Source organism: Dasypus novemcinctus, chromosome 11, assembly GCF_030445035.2.
Source record: "Dasypus novemcinctus isolate mDasNov1 chromosome 11, mDasNov1.1.hap2, whole genome shotgun sequence".
NCBI classification, from domain to species: Eukaryota; Metazoa; Chordata; class Mammalia; order Cingulata; family Dasypodidae; genus Dasypus; species Dasypus novemcinctus.
Window position 1 is genome coordinate 116,405,384 of NC_080683.1, and position 25,764 is coordinate 116,431,147.

At 44.8% G+C, this 25,764-nt stretch overlaps 2 long non-coding RNA genes across 2 annotated transcripts in view; one reads left to right on the plus strand and one right to left on the minus strand.

Moving 5' to 3' along the window:
* Positions 1-11,236: 11,236 nt before the first annotated feature.
* On the minus strand, positions 11,237-16,562 carry LOC111766570 (uncharacterized). Its single transcript, XR_002798590.2, has 3 exons — positions 16,506-16,562; positions 14,023-14,216; positions 11,237-12,082 (listed from the first exon to the last, which is right to left on the minus strand). It is a non-coding gene; the product is annotated as an uncharacterized lncRNA (long non-coding RNA).
* A 435-nt stretch (positions 16,563-16,997) lies between these two features.
* The window catches only part of LOC131280466 (uncharacterized), a 30,237-nt gene continuing 21,470 nt past the window's right edge, over positions 16,998-25,764 (plus strand). Inside the window, exon 1 of the long non-coding RNA XR_009188073.1 lies at positions 16,998-17,397. This is a non-coding gene — a long non-coding RNA (uncharacterized lncRNA). The remainder of the gene's footprint in view (positions 17,398-25,764) is intronic.

The following is a 25,764-nucleotide window of genomic DNA, read 5'->3' on the forward strand; positions in this document are numbered from 1 at the left end:
CAGGAAGTGCAGAGAAAGTTCACAGGAGCAAGTCTGAAATCTGTAGGGAAGCCAGGCAGGTGGGAAATTCCATTCAAGTTGATATTGATGTATTGATTCTGAAATCCATAGAAGCCAACAAGCTGGAACTTAGAGAGGAGCTGATGTTGCAGTCTTGAGGCTGTATTTCATCTTCTGAAGACCTCAGTTCTTTCCTCCTACCGCCTCCCACTGATGGATCTGGCCCATGTTCACCATTGAGGCTGATCTCCTTTACTTACAGTCAACTGAGTTATCCAGAAAACACCTCCATAAGAACATCTAGGTCAGTGTTTGGCCACACTACTGGACAACAAAGTGTAGCCAAGTTGTCACAGAAAATTAACCTGCACAGTCTCTTAACTATTAAGTGTCAGGTCACAGAACATATCATTATCCTCATCACCACCCTCACCACCACTGCCACTACCACCACACCCATCACCACTAACTCCATCATCTACACCACCATCATCATCACAAAAGCAGCCAACATCATCACCATTACTAACATCGTTCTCACTAAATCTGGCATTCAAAGGAGTCTTCAGCATTGTGGTAATTATTTTACATCTTTCATTTCTTTAATCCTCTCATGAGCCCTATGAGTAACTAATAGTGTTTATCCTATTTTTCAAGTAAAAGATCCCTTAGCTAGTAAACAGAAGAACTGAGATTGAACATAGTCCAGATTCCAAACCCCATTTCTAATCTCTATGCTATCTTAGTCTCTACATACAAGGCAGAATAGGGCAAATTCTGGAAAAAAATTGAGATCACTCTGAATGTTGGGGAAGGAGGCATAGTGGAAGGGGTTATAAATCCACCAGATGTTCATTTTCTAAAATTCTTTAACTTCATGACCTATTAAGTGTTCTACAAACTGAAGGAAGATTAATAATGGAATAGAATAACATTACTCTCTTTTTTATTTTTAGGAAGTAATGGAGATTGAACCCTGGACCTTATACATGCAAAGTAGGCACTCAACAATGGAGCTACACCTACTAGGTAACATTACTCAGATTCAGAGCAGTGTGGAATAATTCAAGCCTAGACCATACTTGCCCAGAGAGACTGATGATGCTTCACACCCCTTTCTCCCCTGACTGGGGCAGGGATCGAGCTGCAGGTATGGGCAGCAATCTATGCAGTGCAGGTCCAAGATGATTGCAGTTGTCCTGGTAGACATCTGATCTTCAGTCTGTGGCAGACAAAGGTACCTGCCTTTACCTGGATAGGGTGGCATAGGGCCCACAGGCCTCCTCCCTACCAGAGGCAGGGCTGGAGCCTAGGTTAGGGCTGCAGGCTGATCTGGGTGAAAGACACTGTTCCTACAGTCACTGTGATTTTCTGTCCTGGTTTCCCCTCAGGCTGGATTTTCGGTCCTGGCTTGCCCCTCAGTCAAAATGGTGGCCACCAGCCTCTTTCTGACTTGGGAAGATTCATACCCCAGTTGTTCCCAGGGTTATATCTTAGCCAGCTGAGTCTACCAGTCAGTAGCCAAAATCAGTAGCCAACCATCTCCTCCTACCCTGTTTTTGGGAAATGGAGCTTCCAATTCCAGCCACAGAATAGTTCCTGGGTCAGCTCATGTACCAGAATAGGATAATCACCAGCCTCCACAGCTTGGCCAGTAATTTCCTGGAGAGGCTGGCACAGGTCCCTGCAGCTTCCTCCCTCCTGGAGGTTGGCCTAGGCTAGAGCTGCAATCTGATCTGGAGGAAAGAAGCCAGTCCCCACCAGCACTGGGATTTTCAGTCTGCCCTGTTTCCCCTTGTACCAGGCATGGAGTTAAGATGGCAGCTCCAGCTTCTTTTGGGCTTGGACAGATTTCAACGTTAGCTGTTCTCAGGATTATGCTTTAGCCTGCTGAATTTACTCCTTGTAGATGAAGTTGGTGCCCAACTGTGTCTTCCTCCCCTGCTCTTGGAAAGTGGACCTTCCAATTCCAGCCATGGAATAGATCCCGAGTGCACCTTACTCCAATGCCATCTTGCTGGTGGTCCCCATTACACATTTTGTTATAACCTATAAAATTGTGTGGAGCAGACTATAAACCATAATGTGAACTATAGTCCACGTGAGTAGCAATGCTTCAATGTGCGTCCATCAATTTTAATAAATTTGCCACAGCAATGAAAGATGTTGTTAAACAGGGAAAGTGTGGGAGGAAAATGGGTTTGGGATTATGAGAATCCCCTATATTTTTTGTACATTTACATAATCTATAGCTTCTATAAAAATAAAAACAAAGAAAAATTAAAATTGCTGTCCAGGCACATTTATCTTATTTAATCCTTATTCTTGCTGAATAATATTCCAGCTCATGTATAAACCCCATTTGTTCATCCTTTCATCTGCTTGATGTCACTTAGGTTGCTGACACCTCAGGCTATTGAGAATGATGCTCTCTGAAAAGTGGTATATAAATATCAGCTTGAGTACCAACTTTCAATATTTGGGGTTAATACACTTAAATGTGGAAATACTCATTCACATGGTAGTTCTATACTCAACTTTCTAGGAAACAGCCAGCTATTTTCAAGTGGCTGGACATTTCCACCAAAAAAGTGTAAGGGTTCCAGTTTCTCTGCATCTCTGCCAATACTCATTACTTTCATCAATTAAAAAAACCCAACAAAACAGCTGTTGTCTTTAGATTGACAGGGCCTTACTGTGGTATTGAGTGGCATTTCCCTAATGCCTAATGTTGTTGAGAATCTTATGTGCTTGTTTGAAAATCTTCATTGGACAAATATCTATTCAAGACCTTGGCCAATTTTTTTATGGTTTTTTCATCTTTATGCTGTGTAGATGCAAGAGGTTTTTAAGTATTCTGGATATTAAACCCTTAAGAGATGTATTTTCTCCCACTCTGTAGGTTGTGTTTTCACTTTCCTTTGATGTACAAAATTTGGGTTTTTTTTTTTTATTTCTGCTGTCATCCATTTTATCTATTATTCCTTTTTTGGTGTTCATGCTTTTGATGTTAAACTAAGAAATCACTTTCAAATCCAAGGACAAGGGTATTTTCTGTATGTTTCCTTCTAGAGTGTTCAGATTTTAGCTCTCAAGTTTAGGTCTTTGAAACAGTTTGAGTTCATTTCTGTTTGTGGTGATGGCAGGGGTCCAACTTTACCCCTCTGCATGTGAACATTTGATTATCCCTGCACCATTTCCTGAATGGACGATTTTATTTCCGTTTTATATATTGGATCCCTTGCCCAAAATCAGGCAAGTCTGAGTGTGTGAGTTTATTCCTAAGCCCTCAATTCTATTCCATTAGTCTATCACATGGCGTTCTCCATGCTGTCACCACATTTTTTTGATGGCTGTAGTTGTAGTATGTTTTGAAATTAAGAAGTGTTAGAGCTCTATTTTGTTCTTCTACTTCAAAATAGTTTTGAATGTTCAGGGCTATTTTTTTAATCTGTCCTTAGGAATTTAATAGGTTTTCTGATTTCTAAAATAATGCTGCTGAGTTTTATTAGGTTTTGCATTGAATCCATAGAACTTTTGGGGTGGTATTGACACCTTAACTATATTAGGTCTTCCTATTGATGAGCACAGGATTTCCTTCCATTTATTCATTATAAATTTCTTTGGACAGTGTTTTGTATTTTTTCAGTGTACATGTGTGTCACATGCTTATATAAATTTATTCGTAGATATTCATTTTCATTTAGATGCTAATATAATGAAATTCCTTTCTTATTTTCTATTTTGGGTACTTAATTTCTGGTATACAGAAAGACAACTGATATTTCCATGGTAATCTTGTAACCTGTATATTTTTAAAACAATTGCTTGTTGATCGACTTGTTCTTTAGTTGTATAACATTTTTCATAGGTTTTACAATATTAATTTCATAATCATTAATCCATAAATGTGGCAAGCCTTTGAATCTCTTACCTGATGGACCACAACTACAAGATTTTCTCGACTAACTGGTGAGAACATAAAAGTGTTCCTCATCCTTGATGAGCTCTAAGGACTGCCTGGCCTGTTCCTTTCTGCTGGTTTCATCCCAGGCCTGGGGTAGATCTTTGCACATGCACCGTGCTCAGCTGAAGCCTGAGGGGAGCCTGGTGCACAGCTGTGGAGAGCTCTCTCTTTCCTCTCACTCTCTTGTTTTCTCTCTCTGTCTCCCCTTATTTCAATTTCTCCCTCCCTGGGCAGGTCTCCCCTCTGTCTGCAGCTCCCTCCCTCAGGCAATGTGCACTGTAAATTCTGGCTTCAATGTCCCCTTTGGCTCCCCTCTTCATCTCCTGAACTCAGGGACACTGCCAGTCTCCATCATGGATCCCTAAGCTCTGGGGAGGTTACCAGACTGAACTGGCCATTCTCTGGGCAGGGCTGGTTTTGCCAACACTGTGGAAACTGCCCAGGAGGCCCTGAGGTCACATCCTGCTCTGATGCTCAAAGCTCATCCCACAGGGAGGCTCTAACACTGGGGCACTAAACCTTTTGTGGCCAAGGGCAGATGGGACTCAAGGCATTTAAATTTCTGCCCATTTGACAGACCTTTGAGGGATAATAGAGAGGAAGTAAGAGATGGTCGAATGCTATGTATAAAGGTGGCAGTTGATTTATTAACACGTTTCTGAAAATTTTTGAGAAAGAAAATCTCACAGAATTGCTATTTTTACAAATTCATTGAAAGCTCGGCTCTGTTGAAGACCTCTATAATAAGAGTCATCACTCAGCAAACTAATGCAGATTCTTCTGTTTCTTGCCCAAGTCCATGTGCTCAGTCGTTCACTCATTCTTGGAATTGAGCACTTTCTCTGCATGATTCTTGGTGGCTCTTTGACTTACCCAGCTTCAAGGCCCCTTAGAATGGCTCGAGATTGCATAATAATCTCTATGAATATATATTCCATAGGGACCACTATCCCCCAACCTGGAGCTACTCAGCTGTCTTCACTTCCTCACGAGAGGCCAAGGTTGGGAAAGCTGCAGCAGGCTATCCCATCCTGGGGCATACACCAGTCAGCAGGTACTTTCTCATGTTTTACTACACTGAGGCCTCCCTGAGATCCTGGGGAACCCCCTGAACCACCCACCCTGCCCCCTGGATGATATCTGTCCTGGTTACCTCAGTTTGAGAGGGGATTTAGATATTATGGGGTAGATGGAAGGAAATGTTTTGCTTTTATTTGTAGACACTCTTTGTTATTGGGTGGGACTTGTCCATCATCATCATTTTGGTGGTTGTTCAGGCATGCCCAAAGAATTAGAAAGTAAGAGTTGAATGCAACTATGTTGAGATTCTGGGTTTAACTGACTTACAAACAATTTGAAGTATTAAGTCTCTGAGACATTTATTTAATGGATATAAGGGTAACTATAGGTTCAAATAAAAGGACTAGAATAATCATGGGTAGAGAAATTATAAATGGGGATAACTATGTGATAGTGGGAAATAGATTATCACCTATTGCCAAACAGGTCCTGCTGAAGGGGTGCAGATTTCAAGGGTGTGTGTGCCTTGCTTAGAGTGTCCAGATGTCTCTAAAGACCTCAGAAGCACTTTTGTTTGAGTCTTTGTTTCCTGTAGCAGTTAGTGAAATCTGCCTGAGGCTTGCATTATTGTAACATCAGGAATAAGCAACAGATTCACTTTGAAATCTCTTAGCCATAGAAACTCTTTTCTTTTTTTTAAAGTTTTCTCCCTTTCTCTAAGCAAAATTCAGCAAAGAAACTCATTCCCTTCCCCCCAATGTGGGAAATGGCTCCTGGGAATAAACCTCCCTGGTATGGATGGACTATTACCTATTGCTAACTAATGATGCATTAGGAAAAAGAAAATATACACAGTTTTGTTTGCCTTTTGGCTCACCACAAATTCTCTGGACCACCAGCTCCTATGCTTACAGATGTCCACGTTTGTACCCCACATTCCATCCTGTGTTCCACCTTCTGCTGGGAAGTACACAATCAGCTGTGTGTGGGCCATTTTAAACTTACCCAGATCTGGACAGACCTCATCCCTGTTCCCAAAGGTGCAGATGATCAGCTCTGCAGGGCACATTCTCATCCCTCAGGCTCCTTCCTGTCTCAGTAGTGACAATATGATGCCTGACCAAGGAAACACACTCATAAAAATCAATTTTTACAGAAAGTTTTTTTCCTTCTCAAACCCAAGATGGCCTTGGGCATCCCAGTAGAGGATGGGCCGAATGTGGGTGGGACCAGTGCATTTCCTTCCATCACTGTATTCAGCTGCCTTTCTTCCACCTCTCCCTGGAATGCTCCTCTCCCAAACCTCTACCCGCCATGCTCTGGGCACAAGGAACAAAAAGAGTGGAAGTGGGTGTGGGGTAGTTCCAGGGGGGACCCATCTGGGATTCTTGACCATCCTGTGACATCATCACCAGCACACAGGTCAAATACCTCAGGACCATTGGGGAAGCCTTGTACTGGTTCCAACATTTTCCTGCCTCATATGATTTGACAAGACCTGAGGAGAACTGAGGGTTCTATTTTAACATCTCAGTCTCAAAGTGTTTACAAAATCCTTCTAGGATTCCCTGCCCCACCTAACCCTGCCCACACTTACATATGCTCCAGGCCATCACACTGGTAAGTCCTTAAGTCTCTCTTTTATTTTTGGCAAATATCTCTATGTCCTTACTTTTTTTTCCTTAATACTTATTTTTTAAAAATGCTTTAGATTACATAAATGTTACATTAAAAATAGAGGGGATTCCCATATGCCCCACACCTTACCCCTCCCACACTTTCCCACATTAACAACACCTTCATTAGTGTGGTACATTTGTTACAGTGGATGAACATATAGTAGAGCATTGCCACTAAGTGTGAATTATCATTTGCTCTTTACACTGTCCCACACAATTTTGTATGTTATGAAAAAATGTATAAGAATCTGTATCCATCATTGCAACATCATTCAGGACAAGTCCAATGTCCCCACAATGCTCCCATATTACACCTATCTTCTTACACCCCTTAGGATTTCTGAGGGCCACTGTCTCCACATCAATTATAAAGTTCTTCCTTTGCTAGAATGACAATAATTCTTAGTAGAATAACCATAAGTCTACTCAAGTCCATTGTTCAATCCCCACTCCTGAGGATGCTGCGATTGTGATGCTGATTCCACCTCTAATTTAGAGGGGGTGTAGATTCCATGAGGGTAATGGAGGGGATGAACTTGCTTGCAGTTGCATGCACTCTGTGTTCTTTAGGATGTGTGTTGTTGATCATCATCTCATTGCTAATGGTCCTGGATGAGTCTAACTAACTAGAGAGTAGGTGTTGCAACCCTGTTGGGATTCAGGGCCCAACTGGCAAATGGGCAGCCCAAAGATTTAAGTTTTTTGGAGATAAACAGACAGGGACATGAGCGCATATATGCACAATGATGTTCATTGCAGCACTATTCACTTAAGTCTATCTGAGAGCACTCACACTGCAGGCAAAGAGAGAACATGGCATGATGGACTCTTAGGGGTCCATCTACGACTTTTCCAATAGAGCATAAGCCTATAAAATATTAAAGCCTCTATAAATTAATAGAGAATTAAAATAAAAAATATTGGGAATTCTTAAAAGAAGATAAAATATACCTAAAAATGTAGGAAGAAACTTTGCAGCCAGAATGGAGAAAAGGTAGCTGTAAGCATCCTATCAGTCAAGGTCAAAAGTGAAAACACACAGGACATGTACCTTATCCAATTATATGAAGAATACAAATTCACTTGTAGAGAAAAACCTTTTTCGTGGTAGTGAATAAGAGGAAGAACATGCCTCAAAATGTTGAGTAGAGGTGAGTATAAACTCACTTGAAATTGTAGATACCAAAAATAAGGCCAATGGCTTAACCTCATCCAGGCATAGGAATTAACAGTTTCTTTGTGAGTTCTGAGCAATTCCTCAGGTCCTTCCATGCTCCACTTACAGATTCTTCCAGGAACCTTTTTGTGATGATCACACACAGTGCATGCCTTGCCATATAAGGCATTCTCCTTTGTCATCCTCAGGAGTACCAAACCTCTCCCTACCTCTTTCGGCATCTTCCCGTATGACCAAGAGCCCATGTGGTGGGGAAGACGATGCGGACAATTTCAAGAGACTACAGGCTGCCATTCTCCATGCACTTGATTTTGGCCATATCCTGTCACAAAGAGCATTTCCTGGACCAACTCTGCTAGAAACTGAAAACCTGCATGTGGTTGAACCAGTGGCAGGGGCGGAAGGGAGGGTCTCAGCTACAAAATGGATGCCTCAGACTTCAGACACCTGTCCCTGCTGTGATTTCTGGTCTGGGTTCCATCCTTGTTTCTGACATTCCAACTGGGACATTTTGGACACATCTCTTAGCCAGCTGGAGATGCCCATATCCCATATGTCAAAACAGGAAAATGCCTCCTGACTCTTGGCCAGGAGCTCAGACTGTCCACCTGCTCAGGCCAGGGACCAGGACTGAATGCCACAGATGGCAGCAGGTCAGTGCTACCCAAAGTCCACAAGAAGAGAGAAAAGAGTGTGGCTGCCAAGGAGGGAGGGGTTCTTGTTTGGCATAAAGATGTGTTATCAATGACAGGGAAGGATGGATGCACATCTCTAAATGTTCCTAAGACACTTAAGCATAATAAAAGGAAGTTTTATAAGTACCGCGCGCTAACCGATTGCGCCACAACTGGAGTGACCTATGTAATGTGTTTAACAGTAATAATGCAATATTCATGCATCTATGTCAAAGATGTACTGTGTTGATAATGGGGGAGTATGGAAAAAGTGTGCTAAATGTACACTATGGACCTGGTAATAATCTGATGATATTATCTCATCTGTAAAAAATGTTCCACCACAGTATGGTGTGTTGATAGAGGGGTGTTACATATGGGAATTCTGCACATGTGCATAATTGTTTTGTAAATTTATAACTTCTGTCATAAAAATGTATTTAAAAAATAATAATAGGATGGGTTAGGGGAAAATATACCAAATGTAAGATAAGGACTATAAGTTAGTAATAAGATTTTGACAATATTCTTTAATAATTTGTAACTAATGTCTCACAACAAAGTAAGGTGTTGGTTGGTTGGTAGATGGGACCCATATATGATGTTATGTATGTTTGCTTTGTAAGTTCAAAACTTTACTATACATTAATTATGTATGGTCATGTATAAATGATATATAATAATAATAATAATAGGGCGTGTTGAGGGAAAGATACACCAAATGTAAAATACTTTGGCTAGTAGTAATATTTTGAGGATGTGCTTTAATCATTAGTTCAAAATCTTTTACAACAATGTGAGGTATATATGGTAGTATGAAGTATGAGAGCCCTGTATAATGTTGTACATGTTTGTTTTGTAAGTTCACAACTATTACTATACTCTTATTGTTTATATATGTATGTTTATGTATGAGTATATATCCTTCAATAAATTTTTTAAATGGACATATTTTAAAAAAAAGGAAGTTTTAATAACAAAAATTTAATATATATATTTTAACCCTAGAAATTAAATATGTCCATATAAAAAATAAAAACATCAAAAAACAAGTTAGAAAAAGAAACACAGAGGTGCTCACAGAAAAAGGGAAAGTGGTCTCCTTCCCTTCCTCTGGCCCCAACTGGAGAAGGAGCTTCAGCCTCCTGTGGTGCCTGGGCAGGCGCGACCTCCTCAGCTGATCTTTCCGTGGATGGTGATGTTGGAGCCGGGACTGGTGTTGTGCCCAGCCTCACATCTGGCCCTGCCTGTCTTGTTCAGAAGCTGAATGGGCAGGAGGGAGGAAGAGCTCCCAGGCCACTGGTGCTGGACCTGATACTGCTGATACTGGAGCTGGAAAGGAGCAGCATTCAGCATCACGACAGCCTTGCCAGGGGCCTCTATCATGGCAGAAACTATCCCTATGCCTTTCAGAGCCAAAGGCCCCAATCAGGAAGGTTTCCCTTACAGACGACCACTAGATGACTTTTCAGAGGTGCTGGTAGTTCCTAGTCCCACAGAAGCCCTGAAGCCTCCTGCTTGGGTGCTCCCACAAGGACTTCTAATCACCCTCATAAGAAATGACCCACAGCCCACCTCACCTCTGGTACAACTTCTTTTGAATCTAGGGCTTTAAGCTCACCACAGAGGAGATGTGCCCGGCACTGTTAATTCAGTGCCATGGTTTTTAATATTCATGGACTCCAAAGGGCCCTGAAGCTGGGAGAGCCTGGGGGATGAGCAACGTCTGTGCTGAGCTGGTGGTGCAGCCAGGTTCTCAGGAAGTAGCATATGGCCCTGGTGGGAGGAGAGTGGGCAGATCAGAGGCCTGGCCGTTCCTTCCACCATCTCCTACAATGTTAGCATCATGTGTGCATGTGGAATGTTCCCCTACCTGCCCCTGCCCATCCCTATGGCCCCAGCCCAAGCCACAAGCCTCCACTGTCGTCCTGGCAGTGGCTGACCGGTGACCAAACAGGTGACTGTTTGAAGAGGGTTCACATTAGGGGAATCATGATTATCTGTCTGAATAATTTCTCCCATTTCAGAAACCTGTGACACATATCCATCTGTCTCAATGATTGCAGACAAAAGGAATCTGGGCTCTAGAAGGGCGGGGAGGGGCTGTGTCTGCTCTGCTCACATCAAAAGCAGGTAATCCCTAAATAACAAGAGGTAGGAGGACCTCATCCCTTAGTTTTCCCAGGGTCCTCACTGTACCAAAATCTGAGGCTCCAGCAAAATGGTCCCTTTACTGTGTGTCCTATTAGGTCCTCATCCCCCTGATGTGTTCTCCTAGAGGGATGGCTACAGCCTGGTCACCCCTTGAAGCAGCTGAGCATCCAGGAAGACTGGAGAACATGCTGCTCACCACACCTCCTGCTCTGGGACCAGGCATCCTCGTTAGAGTCGGAATGACAAGTATGAGCACATGGGGTGGTGAGGAGATGTTAGAAGACAGCAGATGGGGGGACACAGTGAACTGACCTGCGCCTCCCAGACACTACCCACACCCCACATTTCCCACTCCACTGAGGGAAAAGGAAACACTTGTTCGTGCCCAAGATTCCACTCAGATTTTCATTTCTTTCAGAGGTTTTCCATTCGTCTCATGACTAAAATGGCTCGTCCATACCTAGAGGGAGACATGAGAGCATCACATCGGATGTGCTCTGTACCCTCCCTTCTCACGGAGTCTAGGGTCACTGTCTGATCCCCTGATTAGAAGCACATGATTCAGCAATTTTAAAAAAATTTTATTCCTCCAACTATATGGAATATAAAGTATGCCTCTACGCCTAGGCAGCCAATAGATATTTGTTGTTTGGCACCACCTGCTCCTTCCTCGATGTCAGTGTGAACTGGGCATTTCTCCCAGCTCCCAAGTTTGTCTGCTTTGACTAGACTACCAGTGGGGACCTAATAATGGAATATCCAACCCACTTTACAGACGGCAAAATACACGTGTTCATAGCAAGGGGGTAGGTGAGGGCCAAGTTAGATGCTTCTTCACGGCGCAAATACCTAAAATAGGTCTGAAAATGCCCAGTCTTCAAGCTCCCTTCACAGTGGCTCAGGAATGGCTCATCCATTCTTCTGGTTCATCTTGTTTGTTCCACTCTATAACCAAGAGTCATGTTTGCTCTCAATCCGTGGTCCTCTAAGGTGCCACCTGAGGTTCTTCGAGGAGCCATGGAAAAGTCTGTTATAGTTGTGGCTGTGGTGGAGGTAGTGTGCTCACATGGTCATCAGCTGTATCAGGGTTTGCTAATTTCTGATGAATGGCCCATTGCTCTTCAGTAATCGGGAAGTGACAGAGCACATCCAGCCTAGCTGGGCAGGCAGCACATCATGGCCCATCTCCTCCATCTTACCATAACTGAGGAGAGTCTGCTCTGGGCTGGTCTCCATGGTATACTCCCAAGGTTCCACATGTACTTCATGACATAGAGGTCTCCATTCATCTAGGGTTGCTCTTGGAATTCTAATCAAAATTGGGTCTAGATCCAGAGACACTCTCAAAATCTGATGGAGACAGAGCTCCAGTTTTGGTGTTTCTCTCTCTGGAGATGGTGTTGGGCAGGAGCTAGAATGCAAAAACAGGTGGTGCATGTCTTGACACTGCAGTTGGAAAAGGAGGAGTGTTCACCAAAATATCCATCTTTCCAGGTGCCTTTATAAAGGCAGAAAATATCGCCATGCATTTTGGATACAAACACCCAAGCCATACCCCCTACCCAGGAAGACTTCCACGACAAAGGTCCACCAGAAGACTCATCTGAGGTTCCTCTTGTCCCTGGGCCTACACTAGGCCTTGAGGTTCCTGCATAGGGATCCCCCTGGATATTATGGACCTTCCCACAGCTCAAGAATCATTGCCCTCAGTCTTCCTCAATTCTGGCTCACACAATCTTGAATATAGTGTTTCAGGCTCGACAAGGGAAATATGGGAACAGCAATTGACAGCCTGGAATGTACATCTTTGCTGAGCCCACCAGGGCCTTGAGGCCATGAAAGCCTGGGATATGAAAGAAGTTGGCCCTGGATGTTCTTCCAGGCTCCCTGGAAGCAGGATATGCTACTGCTGAAAAATGGTGAGCAACAGATCAGAAGTTTAGCCTTTCCTACCACTGTGGCTTCCAAAAATATTCCTGTCGGTGTGGTGTGGGAGGATGGCTCCTGTGCTTGCCCCTTCCCATCCCCTTGTCCCCACCCCACAGTCCCATCCCCTTCCTCATAATTCAGTGGCTGAATGGTAACAGAGGAGGGGACTAGTGAAGAAATTAAAAGATGGGTTAGTCTGGACCCATAATCTGCACAAGTCTATCCTACTTAAGATATCCTTGACACATATTTCTCCCTCTCCCTGCATGCACTACAGGAAGCTGGACTCCAGCTGGGCAGAGATGGACTGCATCTCTTCTGCTCACTGTGCTGAGTGTGCAAGAGTAGGAGCTCCTGGTGGATGGGGGTCCTCCTAAATGAGCCTTCCTAAGGCCCTCATTGCACCTGAACCTGAGGTTTGTGCAACAGTGGTTGCCTTATTTGCTGGGTGCCTGTGAGGCTCTCATGCCCCTGACACTCTCCTCCTGGAGGCATGGCTACAGCCTAGCCACCCCCTGCCTGCAGCTGTACAACCTCAACTGAGCATCTAGGCAGATGGGGGAACATGCTACTCAACCCATCTTTTCGGGGACTGGTGTCCTGGGCCAGAGTTGGGAATGGAAGCAAGTTGAACCATGATGGGCATATCCTGGGATGACAGGAACCGTCCCATGTGGGGATCCAGTGCTCTGACCTGCCCTTTCCAGTCACTATGCACATCCCATATTGTTCATTCCAATGAACATTCAGGAACCCTTTATTTTTGACCTAGAGTCATATTTCAGTTCTTTTAGAGGTCAGCAAGATGGAAGACTCTTCCATATCTATTGGGAGCCATAAGGATGTCGCATCTCAAGTACTCAGGACCCTTCCTGCTCATGAGATCTAGGGTCACTGTCTGATTACCAGACTGGAACGGAAGTCCAATAGCCAGAGATTTTTCTTCCTTATTCTTGCAACTAGGCTAAATATAAAAATGTACCTGACACAAAGGCACCCTGTATATTTACTGTTTGAGCTCCACCAACACCTTCCCAGAAGTCAGAGTGCACCTGGGGCAATCCTCCTAGCCCCTTGCAACTCTTTCCAACTTGACCTTGGATATGGACATTATATGACATGTCCAATGTGTTGACATAAAGGGAACAGATGGCTTCATGGCCAAGGGTATGCGAGAGCTGAGTCATAGGTTTTTCCATGGGGGAAATCAAGAATAACCTACAGTCCTCTAGCAGCCCACCACACTGCCTAGCACTGTGTCAGCACTTCTCTTGGCATATTCTGTTCTGTCCACACAATAACCCTGTTACATATGCCTTCTCAAGCCCTAGTCTTCCAAGGCTCTTCAGGTACAAGGAGTTAAAGTGATATCCCAAGACACATGCTGAAGCCTGGCAGAGTAGGGACTGGTGGGGTACTCACCTGTGACCAGCTGGTACAGGGACTGTTGGCTGCAGCTGAAGTTTCTGTATTTCCTGCAAAAGGGCAGGTGACTTTGCTTTACTGCCTAGGAGGTCGAGCACTGAACTCTGGCCTGGCTCCTTCTGACTTCCACCCCTGTGGAACATCTACCCTGGGCCGGTCTTCTCCATATCCTCAGCAGGCTCATTTTCCCACTAGTGTGGGGGCATCAGGGACAAAAGAGGAACACACAGTCAGACGTTCTCTGTGTCCACCAGAAGGGTTGGGGATGGACTCAGACCGGGAAACTCCAAGAACTCAGGCTCTGGGGCATCAGGTGGGACGTGGATACCTTGAGGTTACTTAGGATGACCCGGGACTCAACCTGCACGCATTTGATTACCAAGCAGGATGCCTTCGGTCTTTGTAGTAAAGTGAATTTTGATCATCTCTTGCTAGGGTGATTCCTGATTCTGCATATTGGTAAATTCATGGTAGGAGAAAGATCCTGGCCCGCACTAAGAAATGAGCTGATGAAGCAGCGAAGATAAATTCTAAATGGCCTTGAAAATATTCAAGATGGATCATGTTCTCACTGGGGAAACTGCAAATGTGGCTTTATTTCCTGTGCTGACACCAGACAAGTGTTTCAAACTTTACACACACAAGGTTGTCAGATGGCAATGACGCAGGCCACTTTTTGCTCCTTCACTGTTTCCTGATCTGGCTGGAGGGATTCAGATTTTTTCCATGCCTAACGTTCAACCAGGACATCTCATTCCCAGGAGTCTACGCTGGATTAGCTGGAATCATCAGGATATTGAGGGACAAGGGATGTTCCCTGCAGCCCTGTTGAAACGGCAAGAGGAAGGATTCCTATCAAGGTCCAAGGGAGTGAGAGGCTGAACCCGAGGTCCCTGTCCTACCCTATGATAATGATGCAGCCCTGTCATCTGACCTGCAGGGTCACAGTGGTGAGCTCTGGGAGATGGCAAGGTACAGAGAAACATGTATTACAGTGTCATGTCCTCACCATGGTTAGGTAAAATCAACCCAGGAAACATAACGACGAGTTAGCTTAGAGAAGGTGTGGGGGCACAAACTAGCTGCCTGTACGGGGCTCACCTGGGGTTGGTGCACGGGGATTGGGGGTGGAGGTTGGGATGTGGGGGTGTGGGCAGGGAGACAAACAAAAACAGAGACCATCGTGATTTAATGTGAAGGGGAATCAGGGCGCTGCCCGGGCAGGTTCTGCGTCCTAGAGCCCCCATGACTATCTAGGGACTGGGGGTGGAGACTGCTCTGTTCCCATCTGGCCTCCAGCCTGTTCTGGCCTCTGCTGGTTGTGTGACACCCAGACACCCTGGTCAGGAGGAGGTGTCATGACCTCCACATCTTCTCTGCACAGGTCTCATGGGTGGAGCTCTGCAAACACAGGGCCATCAGCCAGCCCGAAAGCATCAGGGCGCAGCCTGGCAGTCGCCAAGAGGAACAAGTCCACGTGGAGCTCTCCAGGGGAGGCACAGACCCTGTCTGCAGTCCCCCTTCCAGAGATGAAATGACAGCTCATGGCTCAGGATCAATATCTCGGCTTCCCATTCTACTTGGTATCAGATCAAAGGCTCCCACTTTTGTCTTTCCCTGGACCCTGGACTTTTGGCTCTGTGTCGTGCCATGCTCTGTGCCATCCCAAGACTTCGTACCCTTTAACTTCCATGCCTGTATCTGTTAAAGATCCCCAGTGAGTAGAATTTGTTTTCCAGGGTCTCAGAGCTCCATGGCTCATTGATGGAGAAGCATGACCAAGCACATTTCTCCTGGGTGTGGAACGAATGACACCACCTACTCCAAGCACCCTCATTTACAGTGGAGTAACTGAGGCCTCCTCTCCAGCAGCCTCCATCCAACAGGGGCTCTTCCTAGTTCTAGGTGCCCAGAGCAGTGGAGCCAGGACCCCAGCTCTGTCCTCTCCTGGCTGCCCTGGATGCCCAGTCCTGGACAGCCCCTGGGAACCTCTGGAATCCCCCTGCCCATCAGCCTGGCATCCCCTCCCCTTGCTGTGGACCACGGACTCGCTGCCAGGAGGTTTTGGATCCTGCCCTATGGCAGAGCTGTCTCAACCCCTTTCTTCTGTCCCCTTGCCAGCTCCTACTCCGCCTCCCTCTCCGTTGTCCCCACTTGTCACTTACTGTGTGCATAGGGACGTGCTCTTGTGAACTCATTTCAGGACGTTGAGAAGAAATGAGCCTCACCTGGGCAGGAACACACAGGGGTCCCCCAGGATTTAGGGGCTCTCACTCCGAGAGCAATCCCCACGGGAGGGGCCGAGTCCAGGCCTAGGAAGATCCGGGTCCTTGGATTCTGCTGCCTCTCTGCGGCCTCAGTTCCCTGACTGAACCCAGAGGGCACCCGCAGGGAGGACGCGCGGTGGGTCCCCAGCCTGGGTGTGGGCGGGGGACGCCGCACTCGGGGTGGCCTGTTGGCAAGGGGCTCCCATAACTTACGGACACGGACGTCACCGCGCGGGCAGCCGGGTCGTGGAACTGCTGGGCTCTCACGTGACGCCACGCGGCGGAGGACTGGGCGTGTCACGGCCCGCCTCACCAAGCATGCGCAGTGCACCAACGGCTGGAACCGCCACACTGCCGCGTGACTCCGGCAACTGGGTGCCTGCTCTTTGACCTCCTCACCTGGAGGACCCTGGAAGGTCCCAAACACAGCCCCGGGGCTGCACAGGGCAGTGGACCCGGTGTGTCTGTGGAGCCTGGGGTTGCTGCAGCCCTTCCTCTCCTGCCCCGCCCGCCGGCTCTGCAGGCACCTGGGGCCTGGAGGCAGGAGAGGGGCCAGGGCGCTCCCCCAACCCCCTCCTACCCCAGCGCCTCCCCCTCCCCCCCCCTCCTCCCCCCCCCTCCCCCGTTCCAGCTGGTGTCACAGGAGTGGGGTGGCCCTGGCAGGAGGCCCACCCCCTGGGCTATGGAGATCAGAGGCAGTCCAGCTGTCAGGGCGGCCCTCCTGGCCCAGTGCTTTTCTCCATTTTGTAGATGAGCCCCAAGCTCCAGCACTCAAGGCCCCCCACTCGGGGGAACGGAACCAGCTGAAGGTGGGGCTCAGAATCTCTGCTCTGAGCCATCCTGGCCGTGTGCTGCCACTCGGGGGCTTGTCCTGGGCGGGAGCCCCTTGTGCCAGGCTCTCCTGCCTCCCACCTGCCAAGCTTTAACCCGCACACCCTCCGGGGTGGTCACTCACCCAGTTTGAGTTCGTGGAAACTGAGGCTCTGAGAAGTCGCCATGGCTTGCCTGTCACAGGCTCTGGCCTGGCCCATTGGTGGGTCCAAACCCCGAAGCCTGAGCTTTGCACAGGAGAGTGGAGGAGGTGGCCTCTGAGCAGAGCCTTGAGGTGAGTCAGCGGGGTGTGGGGCCACGGGAGGGTACTGAGCCATGGGGACTGTGGCGAGGGCAACAGCCTGATGGGTCCCGGGGCGAAGGAGGCTCTAGGGAGGGGGTGCATGGGGAGGGGAGCACGCTGGGGTGCCATCTGAACAGACCACACTGGGTTCTGTTGCCAGGGGAAGAGGTCGGGGGCCTGGTGGTGTGGGGGTGGGCAGGGGACCTGATCCAGAAGACGGTCCTGCCGGAGCCACAGTGTCCCAGGGCTGCAGGTAGCCGAGTGGGCAGCTTGTCCCCAGCCTGAGCATCAGCGAGGCAGTCCAGGGCACTTGCGGGCCGTGGACTCGTCCTAGAGGTGGGTGTGCTGCCTGGAGGCAGAGAGCAGGCCACTGGTCAGAGTCGTCGTTCAGGAGGGTTTTGTACCCTGGGAGGGTGACTTATCAGGAAGGAGACACAGCACCCCTTCCCCCTCCATTCCGCTGGAAGCTCTTGTGCCTGTCACTGTTGTCCACTACCGAAATGTAGTCCAGGTCCCAACAGGACCCCGTGTGAAATGGATGTACTAAAGGAGGTGGTGTAGAGATACCCCGAGGAGAGCATGGAAGGCCACTTTCACTGGGAGAAGGTCAGAGCTTAAGGCCCAGTTGCCCTGATTCACAGGGAATTCCACAGGCAAACATTTCCAGTAAAAATGTCCCACAGCCGGCTTACAGAAGGTGGGTTTCTGGAAACGTCAGCCTGACAGTCCAAACAGTGTGGTCCTCCATCAGTGGGTGACTAACAGCTCAGGGAGGAGAAGCCATTGATGGTCTCTGCATGATTTTGGGAAGTCGGATATTTAGGGTCATTTGAATTAATGTCCACCATGCGACTCCCAAAATAAGTCATGGAATTATGGAGCTAGAAGGAGCTTGTTTCACCATGGAGGTGACAGCAGTCACATTGGATTAAGAGCCCACCCTGTAAAGTAGGACCTCCTTAACTAATTGTAGCTGCAATGACCCTATTTCCAAATGCTTCCACATTCGGGGGCACCAGTGATTAGGAGATCAATGTATCTCTGATGGGGTCAAAGTTCAACCCTTAATAGCTGATGATATCCAAGAGGTTTGACTTTAACCTTTGCCACGTGCTGCCCTGGAAATGAGGGTCCTGAGTTAAGGCTGGTATTTCCTATTTAGCTGAGTTATATTTTAGCCTTGCTCTAAGATTGGACTTGTGTCGTCCCTGGCTGTGATGCGTGATCACACACCATCTTGTTTACAGTAAAGGCGTAAGGCATTAGAGTGGCCATGAAGTGTTTCCTGTCGCCTCTGCCCTCTCCCCCTTGCTCTGCTGCTCCTGCACACTGTCCTCTGTATTCCTCCTTGAAAACACCAGGCTCTCTTCTGCTGATGGTCATTTCTCCTGCTTCCTGGAATGTTCTCCCTTCACGTAGATGATTGCTTCCCCAATTCCCCATTCTAGATCAAATGCTGCCTTCTGAAGGAGGGCTTTCCTGACTGCCCTCTGCCAAACTGCGCTCCCACCTCCTTCAGAACTTCCTTCCCTGTGCTGTGTTGTTTTCTCCATGTGTCCACCTAGCATACAATCTACCTTTCTTATTTCTTTGCTTATTGACACTCTGCTCCAATTTATTCAGGGTTACACCTTGTTCTATCCTGAGACCATCAAAGAGTGCCCGTTACATTGAAGTAGCCTGATAAACACTCTTCGGGTTAAGGAATGAATTAATACCATGTTATGTGCTCTATTTACAGTGGGGTACACAAATTAAAGTCTCCATTTTCCTGTAATGCACTTTTCTTAAATTTGTACTTTATTTCAAATTCAAAAATAAATTTGAAAAAGTCAGCTCCACAGGTAGTGGAAGCATTACTCCTTAAAAGTTCTGTCCAGGCACTTTTATCCCATCTAATTTCAACAACTAACTCAATTTTTCCTCCAGAGTTCACAAAGACTAATTAAAAGACAGAAGAACACAGACTAGTGAAAAGTCATGGTGAATGTGTCCTTATTAATAAAAAAAAAAAAAAATGAAGTGAAAAACAATGCTTAATCATATTCAGATCTCAGAGAAACAAACCCCATATTCTTTTTTTTACATTTAGCATTAATATAGTACCTTCTTTGATTTTGCTGCAAAAGCCTGATGTCACTGTTCAAAAAGTCTATAAATCACACTAGTTATATTTTTCCCATTTATCTCCACTTTCTTAACACATTGTAATTAGAAGTACATCTCTGTATTCATATTATTAATCACAATATTTATCTTCCACCAAAATCATTGTTGTACATTCCATTTATTATCCTCCAGCAGTCCTCCAACTAATATTAACTTCCTTAGACTATTTCAGCCATAATCACATCCATAATCAGCTATATTTGTTACTCATTTTAATGTGTTACTATTAAGTCCATCCATTACCACACATTCACATTTGACCTTATTCAATATTCTACAGATATGCAGCAGCATCTCCCCCCTTCTCAATCCACATTCTGTCATGTTGATGACACCCTATATTAGTATTATATATTTGTTATCATTCAGGAGGAACATTCTCATATTTGTCCTGTTAACCACAATCCATCATCCACCATTAGTTCCCTGTGTCATCAGGTCCCATACTTGGTGCAATCCATGTAAAGTGTACTATCAGTGGCACTCATTCTCATCACAGAGTTGTGCTGTGTTCCCCTCAGTCAATTTTAGAGCATTTGCAGCACTTCACTTTACAATTAACATTATTAATGCTACATACGTTCATGACAATTTTTTATTTTTTTAGTCACTCTTGTAAATGGATTTTCTTCAGACTTCCTCCTCAGATTGCTCATTAGTAATGTATAGAAACTCTATTGATAGATTGTTTTAAAAGTTACTATGGATTGAACCCAGGACCTTGTACATGGGAAGCAGGTGCTTAACATTTGAGCTATCATTCACTGCCCTCTTTTAATTTTTGCTTATTAAACTTGAATCCTGCCTGTTTGCCAAATTCATCAATAAGTTTTTTAAACTAGCAAAGTCGAAATTTAATTATTTGAATATAATTATTGCATTGATAAATTATTAAAAGAATGATCAAGAAAAGAAGAAAATCCACATTACTAAGATCAAAACTGAAAGAGTGGGAAACGGACTTCGGCCCAGTGGTTAGGGCGTCCGTCTACCATATGGGAGGTCCGCGGTTCAAACCCTGGGCCTCCTTGACCCGTGTGGAGCTGGCCATGCGCAGCGCTGATGCGCGCAAGGAGTGCCGTGCCACGCAAGGGTGTCCCCCGCGTGGGGGAGCCCCACGCGCAAGGAGTGCGCCCGTGAGGAAAGCCGCCCAGCGTGAAAAGAAAGAGCAGCCTGCCCAGGAATGGCGCCGCCCACACTTCCCGTGCCGCTGACGACAACAGAAGCGGACAAAGAAACAAGACGCAGCAAATAGACACCAAGAACAGACAACCAGGGGAGGGGGGGAAATTAAATAAATAAATAAATCTTTAAAAACAAAAACAAAAACAAAAAAAACCTGAAAGAGTTATCATTACACATCCTATACACATGAATATAATAAGGCTGTTATAAACAACTACTTAAAATTATATTTAAGAACTTAGAAGAAATTGACTTTCTTTAAGATACAGCTTACTAAAATTGGAAAAAAAATAGAGAAAACCCGAACAGCCACATAGCTATTGGAGACATTGACTATGAAAATCAAAACATTCCAATAAAGAAAACTCCAAGTCAAGATACTTGCAGTAATCGTTATCTATGAAATATATAAAGACAAAATATTATCAATTTTACACAGTCTTTCAGAATATCGAATTGCTAACAGGAGTATAACTATAGTATCAAAGCCTGACAAAATATATAAGAAATGAAATTTACTGATAATTAACCCCTGTGAGCAGAAAAAAAAATCCTTTATAAAATATTGGAAATCTGAATCCAGCATATATGAAAAGGAAAATACATTTTGATCAGGGATTTGATTTTAGAAAATTCTAAAGCAATTTTGTTAAGCTAATAATATGCATATCCTGTGACTTAGGATGTTTTTCTTATTTTAAATAATTTTTAATTTTTAAAGTAGCTTTAGATTATGTAAATGTTACATAAAGAATAGAAGGGATTCTCATATGCCCACTCCCTTTCGCTCCCATCTTTCCTACATCAACATCCCTCATTAGTGTGGTACATTTGTAACAATTGAAGAGCATATATTGAAGCATTGCCACTAACCATGGATTATAGCTTACATTATAGTTTACACTCTGTCAGGCACCGTCTTGTATGTTATGACAAAATACACAATGGCCTGTATCTGTCACTTCAGTGTCATGCAGGACATGTCCAATGTCCCCAAAATACTCGCATATTACACCCATTCTTCCTTGTCACCTCGCTCAGAATCTCTGATGGCCATTTCCTTTACACCACCGATAATAGTTCTTCCGTTGCTAGAATAATAAGTCTAGTGTAGCCCATTGTTCATTCCCAAATGTTGAGTATTTTGGGATATTGAGGCCTCTCTGCATCTAACTGACAGGGAGCTTGGACCCTGTAGGGCAAATGGATGGAAATATCTTGCTTGTAGGTGCAGACACTGCCTATTCCTAGTGTTATATACTAGGCCTAGTATTATATACTGCCTAAGATTTACCTTCTGAAAGCCTACTTGTTGCTCAAATGTGCCCTTTCTCTAAGACAAACTCAGGAAATAAACACACAACCTTTCCCCCGGCATGGGACATGATTCCCAGGGATGAGCTTCCATGGCACTGAGGAAGTATTGCCAAGTGAAAACTAGCAAGGCATCTGGAAAAAGACCTATTCCAAATGGGTTATCGTAAATAGAAATGTGTTTTTATGGCTAAGAGATTTCAAAGTGAATTGGGAGATCATTCTAGAGGTTACTCTTAGGCATTTCTCCACAGGATCTCATTGACTGACACAGTAAACGGTGCCTCAAATAGAGGGATTCTTGAGGGCTGTAGAGACATCCAGAAAGTATAAGCAGCTCAGTAATTTGGCACCCTGTCAGTGGACCATAGTTTAGAATTTATGCTCCTCAGTGTAACAGAGTTAGACTCGTGTATAGGTTCTCTATAAATAGGTCTTCTACCCTTTTATTTGAACCAAAAATTGACATGATACTTGATAGATATATGTACAAGTGACTTAAATCCTTGATCTCTACTTGTGCCAGTTTTGCCCTCAATTTCAGCTGAGTTGCAACACCTACAACCCAGTTCATTGGACTCAACCATGACAACTAACAAGGAAATGATAATGGACAATGCCCATCATCTGTAAGTTTTCATGTGGATTTTGAGGGATTTTCCAAGAGTAGGATTCACAATTAGCTGAATTTTCCCTTTTCATTTCGTATTTTGGTGATTTTATTTCTTTTTCTTGCTTTATGTCTCTAGCTAGAACTCCTAGCACCATGTTAAATAATAATGGAGAGATTGGATTTCACACTTTCTCCATTAAGTACAATGTTGGCTGTGGGTTTTTCATATATGCCCTTTATCATCTTGAGAAAACATCTTTCTATTCCTATCTGTCATAGTGATTTTAATCAAGAAAGGATGTTATATTTTGTCAGATGCCTTTTCTGCATCTATTGAAATGATTATGTGATATTTTCTTCTTTAATTTATTAATGTTACACAGATTGACTTTCTTATATTGACCTGCCCTTGCCTAAGTGGTATAAACCCCAGTGAATGTGATGTATAATTTTTTTATCCCCCCACCTTGTCGCTTTTTGTGTGCTGTCTGCTCAATAGTGTGCCAAGTCATTTTCATCCCTTGCTCTCCCAATAACAATAATTTGGATCATCTTAATTTTTACCTCCAAAATCATCCTCTTAGAAACTATAGGTTTACAATCCCATCTTGTTTTTTGTTTTTTAAGGTTTATTTTATTTATTTCTCTGCCTTTTCCTGCCTGTTGTCTGCCCATCTTTTTATAAAGGAAGGGGAAGGAGGGAAATGTTCATTTTCCTTTGTTTTGTAGCCACAGATGTTTTGTTCCTAAACCATGAGTAATCCCTCATAGATCTAAACCACGCAATGTGTGATATTTTTCCAGTCTTGATACATGGATGAGGCCCTAGACATGGTGCTAGCTTTCCTCTACGTAACATGTCCCTGCCTGGAGACCCCACCTTCCATGAAATCAAATTATGCCTGAAATCAGGAGGCATATATTTAACATGTTGGTTATATGATTTTAACATAATTTCAATTTATCATACCTAGCTACTATGCATCACCCTGCAAATGAAGAAGGAGTTCCTTTTTTCTGACCTTATTCAAGTACTTAATGCTATGTGGTATGAGTATATATTTATCTTTCAAAGAGAGTTTTCAACAGCCATATATACTTTTGGAGATTTTCTATGTCAGCCAACTTCTTGAAAAACATTCTATTTTGTTTGCATTGTCGTTTACACTCTCCCCCAGTCCATTCAGTGGGTTATAGTGGATAAATAATGTTCTGCATCTGTCACTGCAATCTCATTCAGGACAACTCCAAGTCCCGAAAATGCCTCCACATCACACCTGTTCTCTCAGCAACTCCCGTGGCCACTGTCTACACATCAATGATAGTTTCTTCCATTGCTGAAGACACAATAGTTCTGCAGTAGAACACTAGTAAGTCCACTCTAATCCATATTTTATTCCTTCACTGTGGACCATGGGATGGTGATATCCACTCCACCTCTAAATTGAGAGGGGGCTTAGATCGCACATAGTTGCTGTATGCAATTCTCCTGCTTGCAGTCGTAGACACACTTGGTTCCCTGGTGTGGTGTTTGACCATCTTCACCTCCCTGTTAACTGACCTGGGTAAGTGCAATGAACCAGAGAGTAGGTGTTGCAACTCTGCTGAGACTCAAGACCCAGCTGGCACATAGAAAATCCAGAGATTCAAGTCTCCTGAGCATACACCAACCCCAGTGCCAACCATAGGTTCAATAAAAGTGACAGAAGGGGCATGTGTAGATAAGTCACATCTGAGTCCAACTCCGTCACACTCAGGAGCAGAAATTCCAAAGTAGGGTCCACTGGCAAAGCACCGAACTCCAGAGGCATCTGCATGATCGTAGGACCTGGGTGTCTCCGTAGCCCTCAGGAGTACCATTGCCTGGGGTTGTATCTACTTTGGCTGTTTCTGAGATCCTGTTGAGATGTACATAAGCGCAACCCCTCTGATGACCTCCTGACTCATTTTTAAGTTTCTTAGTCATATAAACTCATTTATATGGGAGTGGGGGATATGGGAAGCTCTGATATATTTTAATGTAACATTTTGTGATTTATGTATCTTTTTAAAAAAAGGAAAAAAAAAAAAGACGGATAGTTTGCATCCATCTCAGAAAGTTCCATTCTGCCACTTGTTCAAGGTGAAACTTTTTGTCCACCCAATTTAAGCAGATACTCATAAACTCCATCACTGGCACTTGTCCTTAGGGAGAATCCTTGAAGATGGTGTTTCTGTGACCCCATGTCGTTTTCCTAGGATTGTTGTCCTGCTTCCTGATCACCGACCCAGGCAAAGCTTCTGTTATGTGATTGGGACACATAAGTAGGATGTTGAGTCCCACACACTTGGTAGGCAGGGACTAAGAGAAAATGACATGGCAGAGGATAAAGTTCGAATTTTGATTGTGGAGCCCATGAAGCAAGCATACAGAGAAGCAGATACATAGGGAAGGAGAAAAGTGTCCATTAGATTCATCAGAGGCCCTGAAAAGAGAGATGAGCTGTACGCCTGATGGTCTACAGCCAGGCTTGTGAAGAGAGCAGAGCAACTGAGCCTGGGAGACATGAGACTTATCCCAGCCTACAGCTGATATTGGAGGAAAATGGGACCTTGGAGTCTTGAGAGGAAGGAGGCTGGACCCTTGCAGATGTCAGCAGCCATCTTGCTCAAACAAGTGGCAACGACTTTGTTGAGGGAAGTAACTTACTATTTATGGCCTGGTCACAGTAAGCTTCTACCCCAAATAAATATCCTTAAAAAATCCAGCAGATTTCTGGTGTATTGCCTCAGCACCCCTTCGGCTGACTAATACAGTCATCATTTAAAACAGGCACTTCCTTTAATATATTATTATCCCAAGAGGCTCTTTGATATAGTCATGGAATTTTGCTTGGATGTGGTCATCTGAAGCCATGCCTCTCCTTGTCCTGTTCTAAATAATTGACAAAAGTTCTGGCTACTGCTTCCCACAGGCCTTTGGTATCCCTTCCCTGACAACCCAGGTTCACACAGGAAACCTGCACTTAGCAACTTTTTATTAAGTTAGATTGTTTCCAAAGGAGCAAGAGCATTGTGGAAAGAGAAGTAGAGATGGA